Below are 25077 nucleotides of genomic sequence, written 5' to 3'. Positions count from 1 at the left end.
CGTGTGCAGGTCGTGTCGGATTCGAGCTGCCTTCATTCTTAACACCTTCAGATGTCCAACACATCGAACGTCTGCTATATCTGAGGAAGCTGTTGCTCAAGTAGATGCAATCCGAAAATTCTAGGAACCAAAGAAGAGTGGTTTTGACTGTAACTAAACAAATACTGACCATCGTAGTCTCAGGGGTGTAATACGATGTACAAAGCACTCGCTGGAAGCAGTTAGTGGCCTTCGTGCACTTAGAAACTATGGCGGTGGGAGAAGAGAGAAATCGTGCGTGTCCGTGTGTCACGGTTGCCTACAGCAGAGGCCCTTAAGCGAGACTGGTGTGTCGCTGAGAGAGGCGAGTGGTGACGTTTCTGCCGCGGCGCGCGCGCGACATCTTCGGGACAAAGTGGCGCAGGCGAGGACGCCGTCGGCGACGCGGGAGCGGCCGGGGCAGTCCCCGCGGACCAGCCACACGGCGCCGCCGGGGCTGTCCAAGCTGCTGGCCGGCGCGCCGAGCCGCCGCCACGGCGCCGAGAACCAACAGCACCACCACCAACACCACCAACAGCACCACCACCACCACCAACAGTACCAGGAGCGGCGCCGCCAGCTGCAGCTGGACCTCCACGGCGGCCACGAGCCCGACTGTCCGAGGAGAGGCGAGCGCATTCTCGTGGTCTGGGTGAGAACCGAGTCATCCGGCTACCTCCCACAGTTCGCCCCTAGGTGGTCCTGCATGTGCCCCGTTTTAGTGTTGAGAGGTTGTGCCTCCATTTCATATTTGTCCAGCAGTTATCAGCCTGAAACTCAATTTTCCACTCCAGTGAACACCAAAAACAAGCATTCTGTCCAGTGTAGGCTGCAGTAACAGTAAAAAAAAACCTGTTGCCTGGTCCATGTGGCTCAAGTCCTATAGCGTTCAGCTAACCTCAGTGTTGCATTCTGATATGTTCGGTTTGTCTGGGTGGCCATCTGCTGTGTTTGGTTGGGGCCCGGCGCTGCCCGCCCGGTGTGTTTGGTTGGGGCCCGGCGCTGCCCGCCCGGTGTGTTTGGTTGGGGCCCGGCGCTGCCCGCCCGGTGTGTTTGGTTGGGGCCCGGCGCTGCCCGCCCGGTGTGTTTGGTTGGGGCCCGGCGCTGCCCGCCCGGTGTGTTTGGTTGGGGCCCGGCGCTGCCCGCCCGGTGTGTTTGGTTGGGGCCCGGCGCTGCCCGCCCGGTGTGTTTGGTTGGGGCCCGGCGCTGCCCGCCCGGTGTGTTTGGTTGGGGCCCGGCGCTGCCCGCCCGGTGTGTTTGGTTGGGGCCCGGCGCTGCCCGCCCGGTGTGTTTGGTTGGGGCCCGGGGCTGCCCGCCCGGTGTGTTTGGTTGGGGCCCGGGGCTGCCCGCCCGGTGTGTTTGGTTGGGGCCCGGGGCTGCCCGCCCGGTGTGTTCTGGTAAGTTACTGTCATAAGTGTTTCGAGATTTGGTTCCGGTGCGTCCAGTTTGTGTCGAGAGCAGCGTTGTAGTACAATCAGTTTCAATTTGGGGTGCACTCTGGATTGTTTGGTTAGTATCAGCAGGTGCTCCATAATGTTCTGCTGGTTGATGTTCTTTCAGCCAACTTCCAAAATATGTGCACTTTCCACTTGAGCACTTACAGCAGACAGAGCGGTTTGTAGTTGTTTAGCTTTTGCTTGACTCACATTGGCTTTTGAATTCCACAGTGTTGAAAAACAATGAGAAACAGTGGGACGAAGAGGAAAAATTGCAGGACTAACTTCAATGGCATTATCGCTACACACTGACAATTTGAGCACCTCTGTCCCATTGTTTGCAGATCATGCTGTCTTTTAGTCAAGGACAGTTATCAGGAGGTAAAAATGAATTTAAAAAATTCACATAAGTTACTTGCATGGCGCGAGAAGTGCCAATTGGTTCGACCTCGAACCACAGTGAAATGTGGGTTCATCCACATGAGTACTGAAGAATTTGTCGCATTTGAGTTATACGATGAATCGGACACATTTAAAGGCTGTAGGTTTCATGATGTACCTAAGAATTACAGTTAAAAACAACGTAAATTAGAAACAGCACGCAGGAAGTGTTTCAGGGAAATCGAACAAGAGTGTATTTTATACACAGAACTCACAGCATATGCAAGAAATCTACTAGAGACACAGACTACACTACAGCAGTCCCTTCGGTCCTGCAAGTATTGTGGAGATAAGATTACACATGTTGGCGTGGCTACGAGTCAAAAGGCTTGTTTCGTTGTGGTGATATCTTTTCACGGAATTTCAGTCACGCAAGTTTTCTTCAGATTGGAAATTGTAAGTCCTATGGGACCAAACTGCTGAGGTCATCGGTCCCTACACTACTTAATCTAACCGAAGAAAACACACACACACACACACACACACACACACACACACACACACACACACACACACACACACACACACACACTGCTATTCTGATCATATGAAGCGCCATATGTCGGACATTTTTTGAACTTTAGTATTTTTTTTTGATTCTAGTAAAACCCCATGTCATCCAAAGCATGTGTATCAATTTGTACCTCTCTATCTACATTATTCCGTGATTTATTCAGTTTTCAAATTTATGACTTTTTGATCACCTGGTATGTACGACACAAGTGCGAAAGCTAAGCAAAGCCAGTGCTACAGACATTTCCTGCCGATGCTGATTGCACGTTTTCGGTTATGGCAGATGAATTGTGTCCTGTACGTGCACTGATGGCGCGTCAGGTAACACAGACAAATGTCAAAAACAGGCCTCCTTGTGGGTACATCCAAACCACACGGCGCAGTTTAGGCGGCTGCCGGTCAAACGTGAAACGGCCACAACTCTAGTCTGCCGGCATACCAGACAGTCACAACACCGTAGTTTAGGCTCAGCGGCTGTGTAGAGGCTACAGGAGCCAGGAAACAATGTCCCATTCGAGGGTAACCCACTGTAAAGGTAAGTCGCTCAAGGCCTGTGTAAACAAGGAACCGAAATATTTGGCCTTCCCTCCCCACTCAACCCCCCCCCCCCCCCTCTTCCCCTATACGGTGACGCAGTCTGATCCCTGCATGCTTGTAAATATCGCCTCCTAAACTTCTCCATGATTTGAGACAAACGAGTGATGTTAGAATTAAAAATCGAATCAAACTGTACGAATACGGTAGTTCCTTATGTTAGCTAGTCACTAGAAGCTACGCCCTTTATCGTGCTAAAACGCAACGATGTAGCACGCTATTTGGCATGACATCCTTCCTTTATTCCGAGATGTCACTACATCCTGCATGAGGAATGCTAAAATTTAACATTCCTGGTACACTGTCCTCATATGCTGATCTATAAATGATTAATTACATATTTTCTCATGGTACCTGTAGTAATGAAGTGTACTACACCACTTGATAAGAAAGTCGAAGCAGCTAGAAGTGGAGGAAAAAGCGAAGTCCAACTTCGTGGGTTGACAGGGAATGTGATGTTATTTCGGCGATTACAAAATCTACTCGAATTCGGGTAGAATCAGGCAGTAGCAGCGTCCTAAACTTGGGACGTTGGACCCCTTGTGGTATGCATGCACTGATTCGGTTTGGTAGGACATCATAAAACTGTCATATCCTCTCCTGAGGCAACCTGGTCCACAACTGTTGGAATTGGCCATTGATATCCTAGATACTGGCGCTGGGACAGAGATTATATCAGAGATGGTCTGACACCTACTCTGTTGCGGACACACTTGGGATCTTGCTGGCCACTCACGTACACGTGTAGTTAGTACGAGCATTGTCCTGTTGAAAAACGGCACCACTGTACACTATCACGTGAGGTGTAATACGTGAGGACGCGCCACGTCAGTTACGTACTGTTGTTCTCTCAATCACACCATGAGGCCAAGAGTAATGCAGCCTTACTCCTCCAAAACTCTAGAACAATGGCTCCTCCGTCAGGCTGCTCCTAGCCTCTGACCAATGTTGCAGGATTACACAGGATGTGGGAGTCTAATATGTGCTCCCAGATGAAGTGTCTACGATGAGTTTGGTGTACAATATGGGGGATGCTCCAGACTCGGCCAGCTGCAACCTTAACGAGTTTATCCGCCAGAGCGTGCACGGTCCTGTATTCGGCTGTTGTCACATCAGAACGTCCCAAAAATCTGGATACTGCACACATCTATATGCTGGTCAAATGGAGACACACTGAGAGGCCAATTTCAAACGGTCAGGAGATGATAAGGCTGTCTCACACAAGTATACAGTGTGTGTGTTGTTCACAGTGATCAGTCGGCATAGGACATGCTCATACCTATCTTATAGCAGCTTCTACCTGTGGCTTTTATTCAGCCTGCACCACAGTAAGAAACCACGTGCAAGATTTTGATATTCTCTGGCTCACTATGCACGAACTCTTAGTTTTATAGGAGAAATGAGGAGAGCAACTTCGTAAGAAGTGTGATGTAGTTAAATTTTGTACTGTGATACGTTTTCGCTGCATGTCTCGAGTGGAGTCAGTTCGAGAAAAAAGGGTTTGAAGCAGACTTTTGAGAAATTTTCTTGAATAATTCGAGAACTATGGCCTCCAGCAAAGTATCCCACTACAAAATTTAACAGCATTAAATTTTCTATAAAAAGGTCTTGTTTATTCTTCTTCTGTAGGATTGTTCGCTTGTAGTGAGTGAGAAGAGACCAAACTCACGTGCATGGTACTTGAGGGTGTTCCAGGTTGCATAAAACGCATGGGTAGGGGCAGCTGCACCACGCTCTGTACCGTACAATGGCTGCGAACGGCGCTAATCACGAACAGGAGTAGTGTAATCTGGTGGTCATCCTGCCTGTCGAAATTGCAGCTCTGTGATCATTTACATACCTGCCAGTGCTGTTGGTAAATGTAAGAAGTCGCCTCGACATTCGACCGCGTCTTCACAATTTCTCTCAGACATTGTGTATGGGACAATATTACGTACTGCCCAGTCATGGATTCTCGTCTTTTACTTCTTCACATATCATCCGCCACACTGATGTGAGTTTTTCACAATTCTGAGACGGTCTTCCAAACAGCGATTGGACATCTTTGTACTGTGAGTAGGTAAGAGCATGAAACAATCATTCTACGATCCGTGAAATATGCCAAGTATTATATTTACGCAATGACAAAGAATAAAATGATGTCGAAAAGGACATTCTTCGAAGCTGACTTCACATTTGCTTTACGTTAGGTTATCTATGATTTTATTCTTTTTTTTATCATTACTTCGAACATTTTCAGAGATTCGCTTCCTATGAAGACGACCATCGACTGGTGGAAAATACACACATTTCGTGAGAAACTAGACGTGCCTCGGCGAAGTTCGTTCCAGAACTTGTCAGTTCACATCAGAAGAACCGTCACACGAGCATCGCTCAGGAGCTCTTGAATGACGGCAATTGACATAACTGGTGACGAAACACGGGCTTACGATTATGACGTCGAAACCAAAGCCTAATGGCGCAATTGAAGCACCCCGGAGAGCCGAGACCGAAAACAAAGCACGCCAAGTTCGATGGAATGTCAAAGTTTTGCTCACTGGTCGTGAATTTTTGCCTCAAGTTCGTACGGTCAATAAGGGGTTTTACCTTGCCGTTATGCGCTGTTTGCCAGAACCACTACAGAAGAAATGTCGGTAATTGTGGAAAAACAATTAATGGGTTTTCCATCACGACAATGTACCTGACCATTCGTCGTGTACATGGAATCCTCTCCGTTGTCAGAGAATAAGAGAGGTAATGTTAATGGTACTTTTGGGCAAAAAGAAGGCAATCATGCCTGTGCCACCATATTTAGCGAATTTGGCCCCATGAGACTTCCTCCTGTTCCCAAAACTGAAGAAACTTAGACGAAGAATTTCAATGACTGAGGAAATAAAAGCTGCATAGCTGGAAGTACTCGAGGCTGTACCAAAAAGGGGTTGCGAGAAGAGCTTCGAGGATTGGAAGAACCGTTGGCTCAAGTGTATTGTGTCTGAGGGGGATTACCTTGAAAGGGACAACAGGAATACTGATGAATAAATAAATATTTTTTCACAAAAGTGTAGCGTCAGCTTAGTTCTTGAAAACAACTCGTATGTTCCCACTAGAACACTGGCTCGGACATACTGTCCATGATACTGAGGACCACTTTAAAAAGCCGTGGGCGAGCTTGCCTCGGGAGAGGATGCGATAGCTTGCTGCCACCCTTCGCAGCCGATAAATACTTGCATCCAGGTCTAACAACCCCACCACAACAAAGGTCAAAAATTGATTACGATTGTAGCGTTGCTCACGCTGCTAAATATTGCATTTTCGGACAACAACAAAGTTACATTATGTGGCAGGTGTCCTTAGAGCACAGTTAACTCATTTCTTGAAATAATGGATAAACTAGGCACTCAGGTTTTCGTGTTTGCCACGCTGGTCTCGTTGTAAACTCGTGGCTCAATCGTCGAAAATCTAGGTAGTGATGATTCCAAGCTCGGATGCAAAGAGGCCTAGGTGTTATTCTGCGACATTCAAAACTTTTATAGATGTGTGCAACCTGAGCTTCTCCTGGCGTAAACTATGTTCAAAGTACTTACGGGCATTCAACCTGGCTGAATGCCCGTAAGTACTTTGAACTTTTATAGATGTGTTTCATAAACCATTCTTGAAAGTTAAACTTTTGCAAGTTAGGACATGTAAAAAAAGTAACCAGCACCCCGAATTCGCTACACTTCTTTTTTATTACATTTGTTGCACCATCACTTAACAATATAAAACGTACTTGAAAATATCTTCCTCACTGTTCAAGTTCACAATTCATAAACTCACTACAATTTGCGTCTTTCCAACACGACGTCCAACACTTCACTCTCCAATAACCGCTTACGCGTCCAAAAATCAGTTACAAGTACGACAAAGGTCAGAGAGACAAAAGAAAGAATACACATAAGAATAATATCATTGCAATATAAAGATTTCGATGTATCAAAGTACCTCTACTTTAATGAAATCAAATCTGAAAGTTGTCTCAGAAATATGTTAACTACTTTACAGAAACAGAGTAGAATGGTGATGTGCCGTAATGGTTACGTAATTGAAGTATCATTACCCAGGGTAGAAGCGGGTGCGGGTGCAACGTCATTAGTGGGCTCGTACAACAATGTTGTTTTAACTCTGTCTCTCCCTCCCTCCCTCCCTCCCTCCCTCCCTCTCTCTTCTTTCTCTGTAAGCACTAGCTGCTCACACCGACTTCTTTCTGCGGGCCGATAGTAATCACGATCTGGCTCAACTTGACGGGGTACTTGATACACTATGTGATCAAAAGTGTCCGGACATCTGGCGGAAAATAGCTTAAATTCGTGGCGCCCTCCACCGGTAATGCTGGAATTCAATGTGGTGTCGGCCCACCCTTAGCCTTGATGACAGCTTCCACTCTCGCAGGCATACGTTAAATCAGGTACTGGAAGGTTTCGTGGCGAGTGGCATCCCATTCTTCACGGAGTGCTGCACTGAGGAGAGGTAGCGATGTCGGTCGACGTGGCCTGGCACGAAGTCGGCGTTAGGACTGTGCTGTGGTAGTGCCACGCAAAACAACAAGTGGTGCAAGCCCCCTCCATGAAAAACACCACCACACCATATAACACTGCTGCCTCCGAATTTCACTGTCGGCACTACACATGCTGGTAGATGTTAACCGGGCATTCGCCATACCCACAGCCTGCCATGGCATCGCCACATTGTGTACCGTGATTCGTCACTCCACACAACGTTTCTCCACTGTTCAATCTTCCAATGTTTACGCTCCTCACACCAAGCGAAGCGTCGTTTGGCATTTACTGGCGTGATGTGTGGCTCATGAGCAGCCGCTCCAACATGAAATCCAAGTTTTCTCACCTCCCTCCTAACTGCCACAGTACTTGCAGTGAATCCTGATGCAGTTTGGAATTCCTGTGTGGCGGTCTGGATAGATGTCTGCCTATTACACACTAAGATCCTCTTCAACTGTCGGCCGTGTCTGTCAGTCAACAGACGACGTCGGCCTGTACGCTTTTGTGCTGTACGTGTCCCTTCACGTTTCCACTTCACCATCACATCGGAAACAGTGGACATAGGGATGTTCAGGAGTGTGAAAATCTCGGGTACAGACGTATGACACAAGTGACACCCAATCACCTGACCACGTTCGAAGTCCGTGAGTTCCGCGGAGCGCCCCATTCTGCTCTCACACGATTTCTAACGACTACTGAGGTCGCTGATATTGAGTACCTGGCAGTAGGTGGCAGCACAATGCACCTAAGGTGAAGAAGGTTATCTTTTGAGGGGTGTCCGGATACTTTTTATCACATAGTGTACATGGAATCCTCTCCGTTGTCAGAGAATAAGAGAGGTAATGTTAATGGTACTTCGCTCGTTAATTATCAGTTTCAGTATCGATAACTTGAACGACGTCCCATCTGTAGTTTGTGATGGCACCAGTGTTCAGTTTGTGTGCGCGTTATCTTCCTGGAGAATCGCTGAAAACCAAGCTTTTATATTCCGGGCGTTTTCCCGGCGTAATATCGGCTGCATTCTCGTAAATTATTGGAACATAGTATGATGCCGGAGAAATTAAGCCGTTACTACCATGTTGTCAGTAAATGTTTCTCCAGCTTGTAATGAGTGAAACAGCATCACATAGCGTCTCAACAAGTGAAGTTTCTTTCCTCTTCCTCCTTGTCTTTTCTGTGTTCAACTTTGTCGGGCAGTGTAGTTTTTCCCCAGCTAAGTGGTGTCTAACATTTCAGTTAATCTGCACGGAAGCGATAGCCCGTGTAATTTTTAAAGGCGCGATCCCGGTACTTGAGTTACGTGATTCTGGGGAAATGAGGCACACCTCTCGAATGCAAGGCCACTCATTGTTGCCTCTGCCACGCCACTTGATCGAAGCTGTAATAAACACGGGAGCGTTAACGTCGGGATAAGTTGTGTAAGAAACGACACAGACGTGGAAAATTGTGGGTAACGTATCTTCGTATGGGAGGTGAGAGAAAATTAATATGTAAGTGAAATTTTAGTCCGATAATACTGGTCCAGACTGTATACCAATTTGGTTGCTGTCTGAGTATGCTGATGCATTAGCTCCATACTTAACAATCAGTTACAACCGTTTGCTCTACAAAAGATCCATACCCAAAGACTGGCAAGTTGCAAGGGTCACACCAATATTCATGAAACGTAGTTGGAGTAATCCACTAAATTACGGACCCATATCGTTGACTGGAATACTCTCTTTCAAATTCTAAAGGTGGCAGGGGTAAAATACAGGGAGCGAAAGGCTATTTACAATTTGTACAGAAATCAGATGGCAGTAAGAAGAGTCGAGGGACACGAAAGAGAAGCAGTGACTGGGAAGGGAGTGAGACAGGGTTGTAGCCTCTCCCCGATGTTATTCAATCTGTATATTGAGCAAGCTGTAAAGGAAACAAAAGAAAAATTTGGAGTAGGTATTAAAATTCATGGAGAAGAAGTAAAACTTTGAGGTTCGCCGATGACATTGTAATTCTGTCAGAGACGGCAAAGGACTTGGAAGAGCAGTTGAACGGAATGGACAGTGTCTTGAAAGGAGGATATAAGATGAACATTAACAAAAGCAAAACGAGGATAATGGAATGTAGTCAAATTAAATTGGGTGATGCGGAGGGAATTAGATTAGGACATGAGACACTTAAAGTAGTAAAGGAGTTTTGATATTTAGGAAGTAAAATAACTGATGATGGTCGAAGTAGAGAGGATATAAAATGTAGACTGGCAATGCCAAGGAAAGCGTTTCTGAAGAAGAGAAATTTGTTAACATCGAATATAGATTTATGTATCAGGAAGTCGTTTCTGAAAGTATTTGTTTCGAGTGTAGCCATGTATGGAAGTGAAACATGGACGATAACTAGTTTGGACAAAAAGAGAATAGAAGCTTTCGAAATGTGGTGCTACAGAAGAATACTGAAGATAAGGTGGATATATCACGTAACTAATGAGGAGGTATTGAATAGGATTGGGGAGAAGAGAAGTTTGTGGCACAACTTGACCAGAAGAAGGGATCGGTTGGTAGGACATGTTTTGCGGCATCAAGGGATCACCAATTTAGCATTGGAGGGCAGCGTGGAGGGTAAAAATCGTAGAGGGAGACCGAGAGATGAGTACACTAAGCAGATTGAGAAGGATTTAGGTTGCAGTAGATACTGGGAGGTGAAGCAGCTTGCACAGGATAGAGTAGCATGGAGAGCTGCATCAAACCAGTCTCAGGACTGAAGACAACAACAACAACATCGTTAACGTCGATATGCAGCAGGATTTTAGAACATACATTATGTTCGAACATTATGAATTACTTTCGAAGGAAACCGTCTATTGACACACAGTCAACATGGGTTTGGAAAACATCGTTCCTGTGAAACACAACTAGCTCTTTATTTACATGAAGTGTTCAGTGCTGCTGAACAGTGATTGCAAACTGAATCCGAATTTTTGGATTTCCTCAAGGTTTTTGACACTACACCACACAAGCGGCTTGCAGTGAAATTGCGTGCTTATGGAATATCGTCTGAGTTATGTGACTGGATTTGTGATTCCTTGTCAGAGAGGTCACACACAGTTCGTAGTAATTGACGGAAAGTCATGGAGTAAAACACAAGTGATTTGTGGCGTTCCCCAAGACAGTGTTATATTCCCTTTCGTGTTCCTTGTTTATATGAACGATTTAGGAGACAATCTGAGCAGCCGCCTTCGGTTGTTTGCAGTTGACGCTGTCGCTTATCGACTAATAAAATCATCAGAAGATTGAAACAAACTGCAAAACGATTTAGAAAAAAATACGTGAATGGTGCGAAAAGTGTGCGGTCATCCACATGACTGCTAAAAGGAACTAGTTAAACTTTGGTTACACGATAAATCAGTCTAATGTAAAAGCCATAAATTCAAGTAAATACCTAGGTATTACAATTACGAAGAACTGAAATGGGGACGGCCGCGGTGGTCTCGCGGTTCTAGGCGCGCAGTCCGGAACCGTGCGACTGCTACGGTCGCAGGTTCGAATCCTGCCTCGGGCATGCATGTGTGTGACGTCCTTAGGTTAGTTAGGTTTAAGTAGTTCTAAGTTCTAGGGGACTGATGACCACAGCAGTTGAGTCCCATAGTGCTCAGAGCCATTTGAACCAACTGAAATGGGAAGGAACACATGGAAAATGTTGTGGGGAAGGCTAACCAAAGGCTGCGTTTTGTTGGCAAGACACTTAGAAATTGTTAACAGACCTACTAAGGACACTGCCTACGCTACGCTTCTCCGCCCTCTTTTAGAATACTGCTGCACGGTGTGGGATCCTCAGCAGATGGGACTTACGGAGTACATGGAAAAAGTTCAGAGAAGAAAGCACGTTTTGTATTACCGCGAAATATGGGTGAGTGTTTGACAGAAATGATACAGGATTTGGGCTGTACATCATTAAAAGAAAGGCGTTTTTCGTTACGACGGACTCTTCCCACGATATTCCAATCACTGACGTTCTCCTCCGAATGCGAAAATATTTCGTTGACACCGACCTACGTAGGGAGGAACGATGACCAAGATAAAATTAGGGAATTCAGAGCTTGTACGGAAAGATACAGGTGTTCGTTCTCTCCGCGTGCTATACGAGATTGGAATAATAGAGAATTGTGAAGGTGGATTGATGAACCCTCTGCCAGGCACGTATCACGATATAAGTGTATATTTTTTATTTTTCTAATCATGTTTTAGATTGGTTAGTGTGGCTTTAAATATTGTGGGCTAGCATGAGACTTTTAATTAACTTACACCGCGATAACACTCTGACGGACATCGGCTGCCCCGAAGTACGTACGATATAATATATTTTTTAAATACAACGTGCGACTCACCGCCTTCTAATAAATAGTTTGCGTGAGCGCCGCTATTTATAGAAGAAAATATGCGTATTTTTACGCAAACTGTAATGATTAATATGGGTCTCAGGGGCTACTGGTTATTCATGTACCAAATTACACAAGGATTAACTGAGATATTGCGGAATGTAATGATTTTGAATATTTCTTTTTCATTATTTGCAAGGCAAAACTTGAGAGAATCTCGTCTGCTGTTAGGCGGCCAAAATGAAACATACTAAAATCACTCAGTATTCTAAATACTAATAAAGCAAATCTATTTTGACTCTTCTTAACTTTGAAAGTAATGAAAGATCAAAGTTGAGAAGTCTCTCGCATTGCTAGGGGAGATGAGCTCCCTGTACTGCTACGTTACGTAAAAACTTTATTTATAATTAATGGTTGCGATCATGGGAGGTGACAACTAAATCAATACACACTTTCTAGTAACATTTTCTATTATATTTTTCAAAATACAGATAAAACTTACGTTAATTATCAGACTACTACAATGGCGGCCTACCGCTGGACGAAACAAAACAGGAGAGGTACTTCAATCAAAGCATTGTCTCTGATCTTCATTGCCTATGTTACAGAGATTGTACCAAAGAAACTGTTTTGTTAATTACATCGATATTTGTGTTTTGATAATAACAGCTTACATTCTTTACTATTTGTTATACAGGGTGTACAGAAAAGGACTCCCTGATTTCAAAATTGAATATCTCGAAAACAAAGATCGATAGAGGAATGCAGTAAACGGTATGTTTATTGTGAAAGCTGTAAGAAGTTTACACAGCAGTTTGAAATAATAGTTACAAAAGCTGCTAACAGATTGCGCTGTAATCGCCAAACGTAATGCCTAGTATAAATAGTGATCCGAAGCCCAGAGCGATCAGTTCCACTATTGAAACGCGAAAGGAGGGTAGCGTACCGAAGGAAGAGATTAAAACCATGTACTCCATTGGACAACGCGTTTTTCTGGTGCTGGAGTACCACAGGTTAGAAGAGAGTCCTACGGCAAGAAGGCGAAGTTTTAAAGCACGATTTGATGTTCCAAAAGAACCCGATGCGAAAACCATTCGTACGCTCTTCGCAAAATTTCAACGAACAGGCAGCTTAACTGATCATGTAGTGGGGGCATGTTGGCCGCAAGCAAACCGCAGTTCAGCCTGGAAATATCGCCACAGTTTCTGGAGTTATTCAGCGAAATCCAATGCCATCCGTCGATAGAATTGCATCTGAGACTGGTTTGAAGCGTTCCAGCACGCAGAGAAAGAGCCTACACATGTTTCCATTCAAAATTCAAACGCACCAGGCCATAGCCGTACGAGCTGTGCAACAAAGGGTTGCCTTTGCTAATCAGATGCTCACAATGATTGATAGTGAAGGATTTGATGTGGCTGCATCTGGTTTACAGATGAAGCACACTTCCACCTGAATGGATACGTGAATAAGCAGAACTGGCGATTTTGGGGTTCCGAAAAGCCATATTGGTGTGAAGCGAAACCCCTGTATTCTCCTAAAATTACTGTGTGAGCTGCAGTATGCAGCTGAAGCATTATTGGCCCTTTTTTCATTCGAGAAACGGTCACTGGTGCACGTTACGTTGCAATTTTGGAACAATTTGTCGCCACACAGCAAGCGTTAGAGGATCGACCAGGTACTGAATGGTTTATGCAAGATGGAGCCCCACCACATCGGACCGAACTAATGTTTCGCTTTCTTGAGGAATACTTCGGGAACAGAGTCATCGCTTTGGAATATCCCAAATCCACTGGTGCAGGCACAGATTGGCTTCCATATTCGCCGGATTTGACTCCGTGACTTTTTTTTTGTGGGCATAGTGAAAGACATGGTCTACACGAAGCATCCCGCCACTCCGGACGAGCTCTAATCGGCGCTCTCTGTGGCATGTGACTCCATTTCGGTTGAGACACTACGAAATGTGATGGCGAATTTCACTCTTCGTTTGCGCCACCTCTGTAGTGCCAATGGTGAACATTTTGAAAACATTGTGATGTGATTGTTTGCAAAAATTGTTTTCATACGATAATTTCACTTACGTATGCTGATACGAGCTGTACAGCGTACAGCGCCATCTGTTAGCAGCTTTTGTAACTACTATTTCAAACTGCTGTATAAACTTCTTACAGCTTTCACAATAAACATACCGTTTACTGCATTCCTCTATCGATCTTTGTTTTCGAGATATTTGATTTTGAAATCGGGGAGCGCTTTTCTGGACCCCCTGTACATCGAGCACTCGTACAGTCTTGAAATAATTCATAATTCACTCGTCTCGTAATGAAAACTTCCTTTCCCTTTCTCCAAATGTCCAATTACGTGACGTACCGTCACACACTGGAAATGTGATCTGCGGAGTATCGATGTAGATGTAGATAGTGAAGACTGACAGAGACAGTGACAGTCGCCCAGGGCCCAGACTGTAACGAGCGAGGCAGCTGTCTGATTGGGGCCCGAAGCCCTGGCTTGTATTTCCACAGCTCCCGATACGAGACTAGCGCCTGCTACACGGCCGTTGAACGTGGCGGCCATTACTCAGACGCTGCTGTTGAGAAGGCAAAGTGTCGGAGGCGGCCGTGTCGGCTATTCATTTGCCCGCCACCCGGGCACGCCTAGATCCTCACGCCGCGCCTAGATCCTCACGCCGCTGGACGGGGCCCAAGCAGCGGCGCGTGGCGAATTATGTCCGGCCGCGCAGACACCTGCTGGATGGTGTCTCCGTCTAGGCCGCGTGCTACGTGAGCGACAGAAGCGACCGACGTGTGGACACGCGAGTCTGTGGCCATACGTGAACTTGTCCGTGATTGGTTGATTAGCTGTGGCGCCATTTTTCTGCCATACGTCTCGCGCGCTTCCTATGTGCGCCGTGCTTTTGAGTTGAACTTCAGAGGACTTTCGGAAACGATTAAAAGGTATCTGAATTGTTGAGACACTTGACTGGGCCCCAGTCAGACAAGACTGCCTCGCTCGTTCCAGTTTGTCCAGCTGTGGGCGGGCGACGCTGTCTGTCTTTGTCAGTCTTTATTATCTACATCTACGTGGATACTCTGCAAATCACATGTCCCCCTAAGTGCCTGGCAGAGTGTTCATCGAACCACCTTCACATTTCTCTATTATTCCAATCTCGTATAGCGCACGGAAAGAACGATCTTTCCGTACGAGCTCTGGTTTCCCTTATTTTATCTTGGTGATCGTTCCTCCCTATGTAGGTCGCTGTCAACGAAATATTTTCGCAATCGGACCAGAAATTTTGTGGTTGGAATGTCTTGAAGATACCGTCGCAACGAAAAACGCCTTGCTTTTAATGATGTCCACCTCAGATCCTGTATCATTTCAGTGACACTCTCTCCCATATTTCGCGATAATACAAAACGTGCTGCCTTTCTTAGAACTTTTTCGATGTACTCCGTCAACCCTATCTGGTAAGGATCCCTCACCGCGCAGCAGTAACGTAAAAAGAGGACGGACAAGCGTAGTGTAGGCAGTCTCTTTAGTAGGTCTGTTAAATTTTGTGTGTGTTCCTTCCAATTTTAGTTGCTTATAATTGTAATACCCAGGTATTTAGCTGAATTCACAGCTTTTAGGTTAGACTGATTTACTGAGTAACGGAAGTTTGAGTTTCTTTTCGCATTCATGTGGATGACCTCACACTTCTTATTTAGGGTCAGCTGCCACTTTTCGCACCATTCAGATATTTCTTTCTAAATCGTTTTGCAGTTCGTTTTGATCTTCTGATGACTTCACTAGTCGATAAACCAGAGCGTCATCTCCAAAGAACCGAAGACGTCTCCTCAGATCGTCTCCAAAATCGTTTATATAGATAAGGAACAGCAAAGGGCCTATAACACGACATCGGGGAACGCCAGAAATATGTTTTACTTGATGACTTTCAGTCAATTACTACGAACTGTGACCTCTCTCACAGGAAATTACGTATCCAGTGACATAACTGAAACGATATCCCATAAGCACGCAGTTTTCACTAAATGCCGCTTGTGTGGTACAGTGTCAAAGGCCTTCCGGAAATCCATAAATACGGAATCGATCTGAAATCCCTTGTCAATGGCACGCAGCACTTCATGTGAACAAAGAGCTAGTTGTGTTTCACAGGAACGATGTTTTCCAAATCCATCTTGACTGTGTGTGTCAATAGACCGTTTCCTTCGAGGTAATTCATTATGTCGGAACACAACATATGTTCCAAAATCTTGCTGCATATCGACGTTAACGATTTGGGCCTGTAATTTCGTGGATTACTCATACTACCTTCCTTAAATATTTGTGTGACCTGTCTTTGAGTACGGATTTTTTGTGGAGTGAACGGTTGTATCTGATTGTCAAGTATGGAGCTAATGCATCAGCATACTCCGAAAGGAACCTAATTGGTTCTGGACCAGTATTATCAGACTAAAATTGCAGATTCAACCCTTACATATTTATTTTCTTTTACCTCTCATACTAAGATATGTTGCCCACATTTTTCCACCTATATGTCGTTCAGCATGCATGTTCAATTTAGCTGCGTATCATTTTTAGTACGTAATTAGCGTTTGCGATCTTAGTCACGCAAAACAGGTAGGCCTATTGCAGTTTACTGCATTTTTAAGCTCTTATTTCTTCAACAGTTGGTGCATACTTGTAGCATCACAAGCTTTCCTGAAGACAGTGTCTGACAGTCCTTGCTGGAAACGGAAAGTTCCTGTACTCGTTGTGCCATGCTCATTCGACTTTACAGCGTCAAACTTTATTTCGTTCCGAATCGGAACACCAGGCATTATTTTGGTTTCAGTATTATTGCCTGACTGTTGACGCAGGCGAGTTGTAAGCACGTTTTCCGCAGTTGTCGTGGTTGCTGAATAATTGTAGGTACTCTTTAAGACAGTTTTTAATAGACCTACTTACTGTGAGGTACAACGGATACGGTAGATTTCTTGTTATATTTGGTCGTTATTACAGCAGCCTACATTTAACATTAAAAAATCAAGTAATCTTTTTTGTTTGTTATCTGAGAGAGGTACTCTGTATACATGAAAGAAAGTCGTAAACAGTTGTTTACTTGTGACACTCAAAAACTTTGAAGACGTGACAAGAAGTACTAAAGTGCGCGTCATTTACGACGAAGGCCGAGTTTGGGTTAGTTCTGCATCTGACGTCACAAAACACAGTCAGCCGATGAACAGAGAACGACGTTGCCCACAGCTCGACTGCAGTGTAGAGCACGGACGAGTGTCTTCAGTTTCAGAAACGTTCAGTCATAAATAAATTGAACAAAGGCAATGTCTTGGTAGCAGACTCTCTTTTATAGAGAGCTTGGAAACAGCATTCTTTATCAGTTGCTTCTCATTCTATTAATTAGTTAAATCAAACAAGCAATAAGCCTCCTAATACAGGTGATAGCCAGGAAAGGGGTTTGTATCATTCTCACTAACCGCTTTTTCGCAATAAAGGCGGTAATTGTTTATTTCGTATTGTACTTCGAAAAAACGTGTGTGATTTATAGACATACCAACAGTGTTTGTCGTTATTTTACGTGATATTTTGAAGTCCTCCGGGAGATCTATTGAATGACGAGCTGCGTTACCGTAATGGTTAATGTGTGTAACTACTAAGCGAAAGGCTCAGAGATCAAACCTTGTTCTGTGCGCACTATTTTCTTTATTTCGGCAACTATCTGCAATTCAGTGGCGTGTATTTGGAGTCAGCACAGACAAATACTGACCAACACTGGCTGCATGCAAAGCCAACGGTCAACAGAAAGCGTCGGCGTGTTTCCCGCTACAAACAAAATTATTTTTAAAGTGGAACTTTCCGAGTCCATTCGATAGAGCGCTACCAGGTTAGCCGAGCCCGATATACGTTTTATCGATGTGTGTTAACGGGGGCAGTAAAACACGGACAATGACAGGTGTTCCAGCAGCCGCTCCAGCGCCGAGTGCGATATAGTCACTTCGTTAGCCTCTTCTCGTTCAGTCGGTAGAGGTCTTTAAAGAAGAGTAACCTAAGCTTCGCCAATATTTCTGTAACTTTACTTTTATTTTCGTAGACCGCTTTCGTACATCTCATTTTCAGCCATCTATAATTCGTATCGAAATCCATATTTTTGTAACAGATCGCCTTTAAATACCTCCGTTCGTTCATCTTACAGTTCGCAGTCAAGCTTTCACACACCAATAAATATTTTGCTCTTTCATCTGCGGTATTGCATAAAAGTTTCTTATTTTTACATACACACAGCTTATTGTAGGGATTTATAGTCAAACCATATGCTCTTTCCATTTTGGTAACTCGTGCTGCTACTGGAATTTTTTGTAGTTTATTCAGGTGTGTGGTTTCCCCAAGTAACTTCAATTCACCAGCACGCTCAATTTTACCGTTTCCCTTTTCTGTGTGATTTCGTGCTTTTTCTATGTATTTGTCGAGAATTTTATTTTTTGATGAAATTTTTTCTGTTCGCTATTCTTTCCTGAAGATTTATAAACAAGTCAGTTTACGTTAATTCCTTCCCCGAGGTAGCTTTTTTTATTTCTCATAACGGTTTTGGAGGATATGGCAAATCAACATTAGTTCTGCTTCTTTTTCAAGTGCAGATTCCTTTCGCCCCCATACTTCTTTCATTCTTCGTGGGTGTTGTTGCTTCTCTTCTTGAGTCCACTTTCTTCCAGTTCTTGATTTTTGTCTGTCATAAAGTCTGGCTACTCTGTTGCTTCTTTACAACATTTGCACTTCGTATTTTGCACACGTCGACTCCCACACTTCCGGTGTCGCTCTCTGCTTCTCTCAGCCACGTGATCCTAATGCGTTATTTTTCTATTCAAACATTCCTGTAGTAGTCCTGTCTATTCATCCAGTGTGTGTGTACCCCTACAATTTTAATCCAATTTTTCTCACTTACATCTGTTTACTTTTGAAATTACGATATTTTTCTCCATTGAACCGTAAACTGTATTCCCTTTCAGTACTGCTTTCGTTTCCTTTCATTTGTCTTCAGATTCTTCTTTAAAGTGTTTCCACTGCATAGTGTATTTCTGGTCTGACGACTGTTTCACAGGGTTTCTGTTTGTGTTCCAGCATAGAGATTATTTTTAGTACAGGATGTTTCTTGTTACTTCAAAGATCCTATTTGTTTTATGTATTGTAATCTATTGATTTCCTTGCCTCTGTTGATACTCTTTCTCCTGTATAATTAAAACAGCCCAGTTTAGATAATTGTTGTTGTTGTTGTTGTTGTTTGAAATTGGTGGTGGTTGTTGTTATTTATTTTAAGGTTTTGAGACGGTCATCGAAGTTTTTTCCCAGTTGATAATAGTAATTCTAGTTTGTACCTTCATTACTATTATTACACTAGTGAAACCATAATTTCTAAGTACCGTACGTGAATTGGATATCTGACCAAATTTCCTTCTCCCCTTCGCTATATCCATTTCCTTTTTCACCCTCCCCCCCCCCCCCCCACCACCTCCGCCTCTCACTCTTCCGCAACCCCTCCGACCTTTAGCCTCGTTTATTATTATGCAAACGAAATCTCGTTTGGGAATTGCAAGTCGCTGAAAATGCTTGGGTAACTCCATGGGGGACAGCGGTCCACTCTAAGCGTGGTACGAGAGAGCCGCCTCCAAGTACCGGATTTGTGGAGAGGAGTTTCTGCGACAGGGTTTAGCATAGTTTAAATCCGGGAACGCTTAGCATTACAAACATTCTGATGTTGTAGTAGTAATATTATTATAATCATATGACAAGCGGTCTCTTTCAAATTCTGAAGGTGGCAGGGATAACATACAGGGAGCGAAAAGAGATTTACAATTTGTACAGAAACCAGGTGGCAGTTATAAGAGTCGAGGGGCACGAAAGGGAAGCAGCGGTTGGGAAGGGGGTGAGACAGGGTTGTTGCCTCTCCCTGATGTTATGCCATCTATCTACCGAGCAAGCGGTCAAGGAAACAAAAATTCGTACTACGTATTAAAATCCACTGAGAAGAAATAAAAACTTTGGGGTTCGCCGATCACATTGTAATTCTGTCAGGGGCAGCAAAGGTCCTGGAAAAGCAGTTAAACGGAATGGATCGTGTCTTGAAAGGAGGATATAAGATAAACATCAACAAAAGCAAAACGAGGATAATGGTATGTAGTCGAATTAAGTCGGGTGATGCGGAGGGAATTAGATTAGGAAATGACACACAAAGCAGTAAAGGAGTTTGGGTATTTGGGGAGCAAAATAACTGATTGTCGAAGTAGAGAGGATATAAAATGTAGACTGGCAATGGCAAGGAAAGCAATTCTGGAGAAGAGAAATTTGTTAACATCGAGTATAGATTTAGGTGTCAGGAAGTCGTTTCTGAAAGTATTTGTATGGGGTGTAGCCGTGTATGGAAGTGAAACATGGACGATAACTAGTTTGGACAAGAAGAGAATAGAAGGTTTCGAAATGTGGCACTACAGAAGAGTGCTGAAGATAAGATGAGTAGATCACATAACTAATGAGGAGGTATTGAATAGAATTGGGTGAAGAGGAGTTTGTGGCACAACTTGACAAGAAGATGGGACCGCTTGGTAGGACATGTTCTGAAGCATGAAGGGATCACAAATTTAGCATTGGAGGGCAGCGTGGAGGGTAAAAATCGTAGAGGGAGACGAAGGGATGAATACTCTAAGCAGGTTCAGAAGGATGTAGGCTGCAGTAGGTACTGGGACATGAAGCAGCTTGCACAGGATAGAGTAGCATGGAGAGCTGCATCAAACCAGCCTCAGGACTGAAAACAACAACAACAACAACAACAACATGATCAGCCGTTATGGCAACTTACTGTATTCTGTCAAAACCGACTGCGAGGAAGAAAACAACACATTGTTGTTTACAATTTGTGAATTTGTGTTCAAAATTATGTGTGTGAAGAAATAATATACAGTGAGGGAACAAAAGTCGTGGGACACCTCCTAATATGGTGTCCGGCCACCCTTTGCTCTGGGCAGTGCAGCAACTCGACGTGTGACGGACTCCGGAAGGAAGCCGTTGGGAGTCCGCTGCCCCTATAGCCGTCTGAAATGCCGGTGCAAGATTGTCGTGCACGCACTGACCCCTCCGTGTCTCACAAATGCTCGATGAGATTCATGTCAGGTGATAGGCAGTGGCCAGATCAATAATTCAAGAACAGTCTTAACCGCATTTATTATACCGCCAACCGGTTTCAGCCCTACGTTGGGGTCATCTTCTGGGCGTTTACACTGTGACATTATAGATATCCGTAGGAAAGGCTCTATTACACAACGGCTAGAATTACGTAAATTCAAAATATGTCGACCATTGGTCGACTGCTGGTGGGGTCACTCCTGTCTACACAACGGCAGGAAACTGTGCGAGGCTAACCCTTCGTATGGGCTTAAATAGCGTGCTGAGATCACGTGAATAGACGGCGATCAACGGCATTTGATACAGTTTACTATGTGTAATAACTAGCCACCTAGGTTTAACACATCTTTGATAGTAAATAACAGAAAACTGAAAGAAGAGTTACTATTATAGTATTATAAAATAACGGCAAATGTTCCATAGTCAACTCGTAAAATTCGTAGAGTTATATTACATTATGTCTCATAATGTAAAGTGATACAATCTGTGACACGCCAAAAGTGGTGTCGTCTTGTATCACAATGTACATTTACGTAGGAAACATTACTCAATTTACTAAAACGGTTAAGGTGGAAGGACTACAGAGCCCTCTACTCTCTGTGGTGAGAACGCCTTTGCCATGGATTACAGAGCGTTTATCAGGCGCACTCTAGTCTGTGTAGCCAGGACGCCGTCGTCATGGTAGCAGCTGGCGTGTTCGTATGGTGTTTGGCTCTTCATCCACAGTGAAATTATCGCTTATTTTAGGTTGTGGATGAAGAGCCCTGACGTACCGCTACCATGGGAACGGGCGCCTTGGCCAGGGCACAGGTAACACCGTACGAACACATCAGCGGCTGCCATGATGATATACGCTTTGTAACCCATGGCAACGGAGTCTTCACCACAAAGAGTAAAGGGCTCTGTAGTCCTTCCATATTGGGCCGTTTCAGTAAATTGACTCAAATGTTTTCTACGTAAATGTACATTGTAATACAAGACGACACCACTTCTTGTGTGTCACAGATTGTTTTACTTTATGAAACTTCCTGGCAGATTAAAACTATCTGCCCGACCGAGACTCGAACTCGGGACGTTTGCCTTTCGCGGGCAAGTGCTCTACCATCTGACCTACCCAAGCACGACTCACGCCCGGTACTCACAGCCGTACTTTTGCCAGTATCTCGTCTACCTACCTTCCAAACTTTACTCCGCTGCAGAGTGAAAATCTCATTCTGGAAATATCCCCCAGGCTGTGGCTAAGCCATGTCTCCGCAGTATCCTTTCTTTCAGGAGTGCTAGTTCTGCAAGGTTCGCAGGAGAGCTTCTGTAAAGTTTGGAAGGTAGGAGAAGAGGTACTGGCAGAAGTAAAGCTGTGAGGACGGGGCGTGAGTCGTGCTTGGGTAGCTCAGCTGGTAGAGCACTTGCCCGCGAAAGGCAAAGGTCCCGAGTTCGAGTCTCGGTCCGGCACACAGTTTTAATCTGCTAGGAAGTTTCATATCAGCGCACACTCCGCTGCAGGGTGAGAATATCATTCTGTTTTACTTTATATTATAACACATAATGTGATACACGTACTTTTACGAATTTTAAGATGGTTCAAATGGCTCTCAGCACTATGGGACTGAACTGCTGTGGTCATCAGTCCCCTAGAACTTAGAACTACTTAAACCTAACTAACCTAAGGACATCACACACATCCGTCCCCGAGACTGTAGCGCCTAGAACCGCTCGGCCTCCCCGGCCGGCAAAGAATACTAAACCGCAGATTTTCACAGCGTTTTTTTCACGCTCTGTTTTAACATATGACCTGGAGATAGTTGTTTCAAAGTAAAATCTACGGCCTGTGTGTCATTGAATGTACACTACTGGCCATTAAAATTGCCACACCACGAAGGTGACGCGCTACAGACGGGAAATTTAACAGACAAGAAAAAGATGCTGTGATATGCAAATGATTAGCTTTTAAGAGCATTCGCACGAGGTTGGCGCCGGTGGCGACACCTACAACGTGCTGACATGAGAAAAGTTTCTAACCGATTTCTCATACACGAACAGCAGTTGACCGGCGTTGCCTGGTGAAACGTTGTTGTGATGCCTCGCATAAGGAGGAGAAATGCGTACCATCACGTTTGCGACTTTGATAAAGGTCGCATTGTAGCCTATCGCCATTGCGGTTTATCGTATCGCGACATTGCTGCTCGCGTTGGTCGAGATCCAATGACTGTTAGCAGAATATGGAATCGGTGGGTTCAGGAGGGTAATACGGAACGCCGTGCTGGATCCCGACGGCCTCGTATCACTAGCAGTCGAGATGACAGGCATCTTATCCGCATGGCTGTAACGGATCGTACAGCCACGTCTCGATCCCTGAGTCAACAGATGGGGACGTTTACAAGACGACAACCATCTGCACGAACAGCTCGACGACGTTTGCAGCAGCACGGACTATCAGCTCGGAGACCGTGGCTGCGGTTACCTTGAGGCTGTATCACAGACAGCAGCGCCTGCGATGGTGTACTCGACGACGAACCTGGGTGCACGAATGGCAAAACGTCATTTTTTCGGGTCAGTCCAGGTTCTGTTTCGACAATCACGATGGTCGCATCCGTGTTTGGCGTCATCACGGTGAACGCACATTGGAAGCGTGTTTTCGTCATCGCCATACTGGTGTATCACCCGGCGTGATGGTATTGGGTGGCATCGGTTACACGTCTCGGTCACCTCTTGTTCGCATTGACGGTACTTTGAACAGTGGACGTTTCATTACAGATGTGTTACGACCCGTGGCTCTACCCTTCATTCGATCCCTGCGAAACCCTCAATTTCAGCAGGATAATGCACGACCGCACGTTGCAGATCCTTTACAGGGCTTTCTGGATACAGAAAATGTCGGACTGCTGCCCTGGCCAGCACGTTCTGCAGATCTCTCACCAACTGATAACGTCTGGTTAATGGTGGTCGAGCAACTGGCTCGTCACAATACGCCAGTCACTACTCTCGATGAACTGTGGTATCGTGTTGAAGCTACACGGGCAGCTGTACCTGTACACGCCATCCGAGCTCTGTTTGACTCACTGCCCAGGCGTATCACGCCCGTTATTACGGCCAGAGGTGGTAGTTCTGGTTAGTGATTTCTCAGGATGTATACACCCAATTTGCCTGACAATGTAATGACATGTCAGTTGTAGTATAATATACTTGTCCAATGAATACCCGTTTATCATCTGCATTTCTTCTTGGTGTAGCAATTTTAATGGCTAGTAGTGTTCATTACGGCGTTGTGTAAAAAATTCGAAGTAAATTGGTCAAGTACTTTGTAGATTCCTTCGCAGCAACGTTAAACTTGCTGAGTTTATGTACCGGTATTGATTCTTCTCGTATCGCCTGTTGAATTGCCCGGAAGCACTCCATCGTGGCCAGTGCATATGCCTCAGCAGTTTTGTTTTATTATACGACATGCTTTCCAGCGCTGCCTCACTCCTTGGCGCTGCTTTGATGGAAGCGAGAGGGTTACGCAAACGCAACCCGACCGCTCGCGTGCTGAGCCTGTCCGTTACACGCTCGAATGGGTCCCGTGGTGAGCAGCCGACCGACGCCTTGTTTTGTTTATGCGGCAGTCTCTTGTTTGGGCGCCATTCCGCTCCCGCAGGCCGCACGTGGTCCGTCTGAGCCGGGAGGGAAGCGGAGTTGCGCAACATCTCGCAGTATCCAGTTACGATCAGCGTTTATTACATTCTAAATCTACAGCATCATCAAAGTCTTCCGTCTCCGTTCTTACGATCAGGTTCATCATAGAGACGTGTTGAGGACAGTCAACAATAGTTTAGGGCTTTGCACATGTAGAGGATGTTTCAGTCCTTTATCTTTTGAGACCGTAAATATCACAGTTTTAAGGACCCATCGCACACTCAATATTTATTTCGCAATAATGATGTCAGTATACTGCATGAAAGTGACAAGCTAGGAACGGAACAGGATTATTGCGCAATATATCAGCCCGGAGCGCCCAAGTTGGATATCTGCTTTCGTAACGAAGATGGCATTTACTCGACGCTGTGGAAATGGC

General features: G+C 44.9%; 1 protein-coding gene across 1 annotated transcript in view; it reads left to right on the top strand.

Moving 5' to 3' along the window:
* Positions 1–653: 653 nt before the first annotated feature.
* The window catches only part of LOC126295070 (homeobox protein B-H1-like), a 295733-nt gene continuing 271309 nt past the window's right edge, over positions 654–25077 (top strand). Inside the window, exon 1 of the mRNA XM_049987316.1 lies at positions 654–670. The gene's annotated coding sequence lies outside the window, so the exon portion shown is untranslated. The remainder of the gene's footprint in view (positions 671–25077) is intronic.

The sequence above is a fragment of the Schistocerca gregaria genome, chromosome 11 (genome assembly GCF_023897955.1).
Source record: "Schistocerca gregaria isolate iqSchGreg1 chromosome 11, iqSchGreg1.2, whole genome shotgun sequence".
NCBI lineage: Eukaryota > Metazoa > Arthropoda > Insecta > Orthoptera > Acrididae > Schistocerca > Schistocerca gregaria.
Note: the sequence above shows the minus strand (reverse complement) of the source record. Positions and strands in the feature narration are given on the sequence as shown.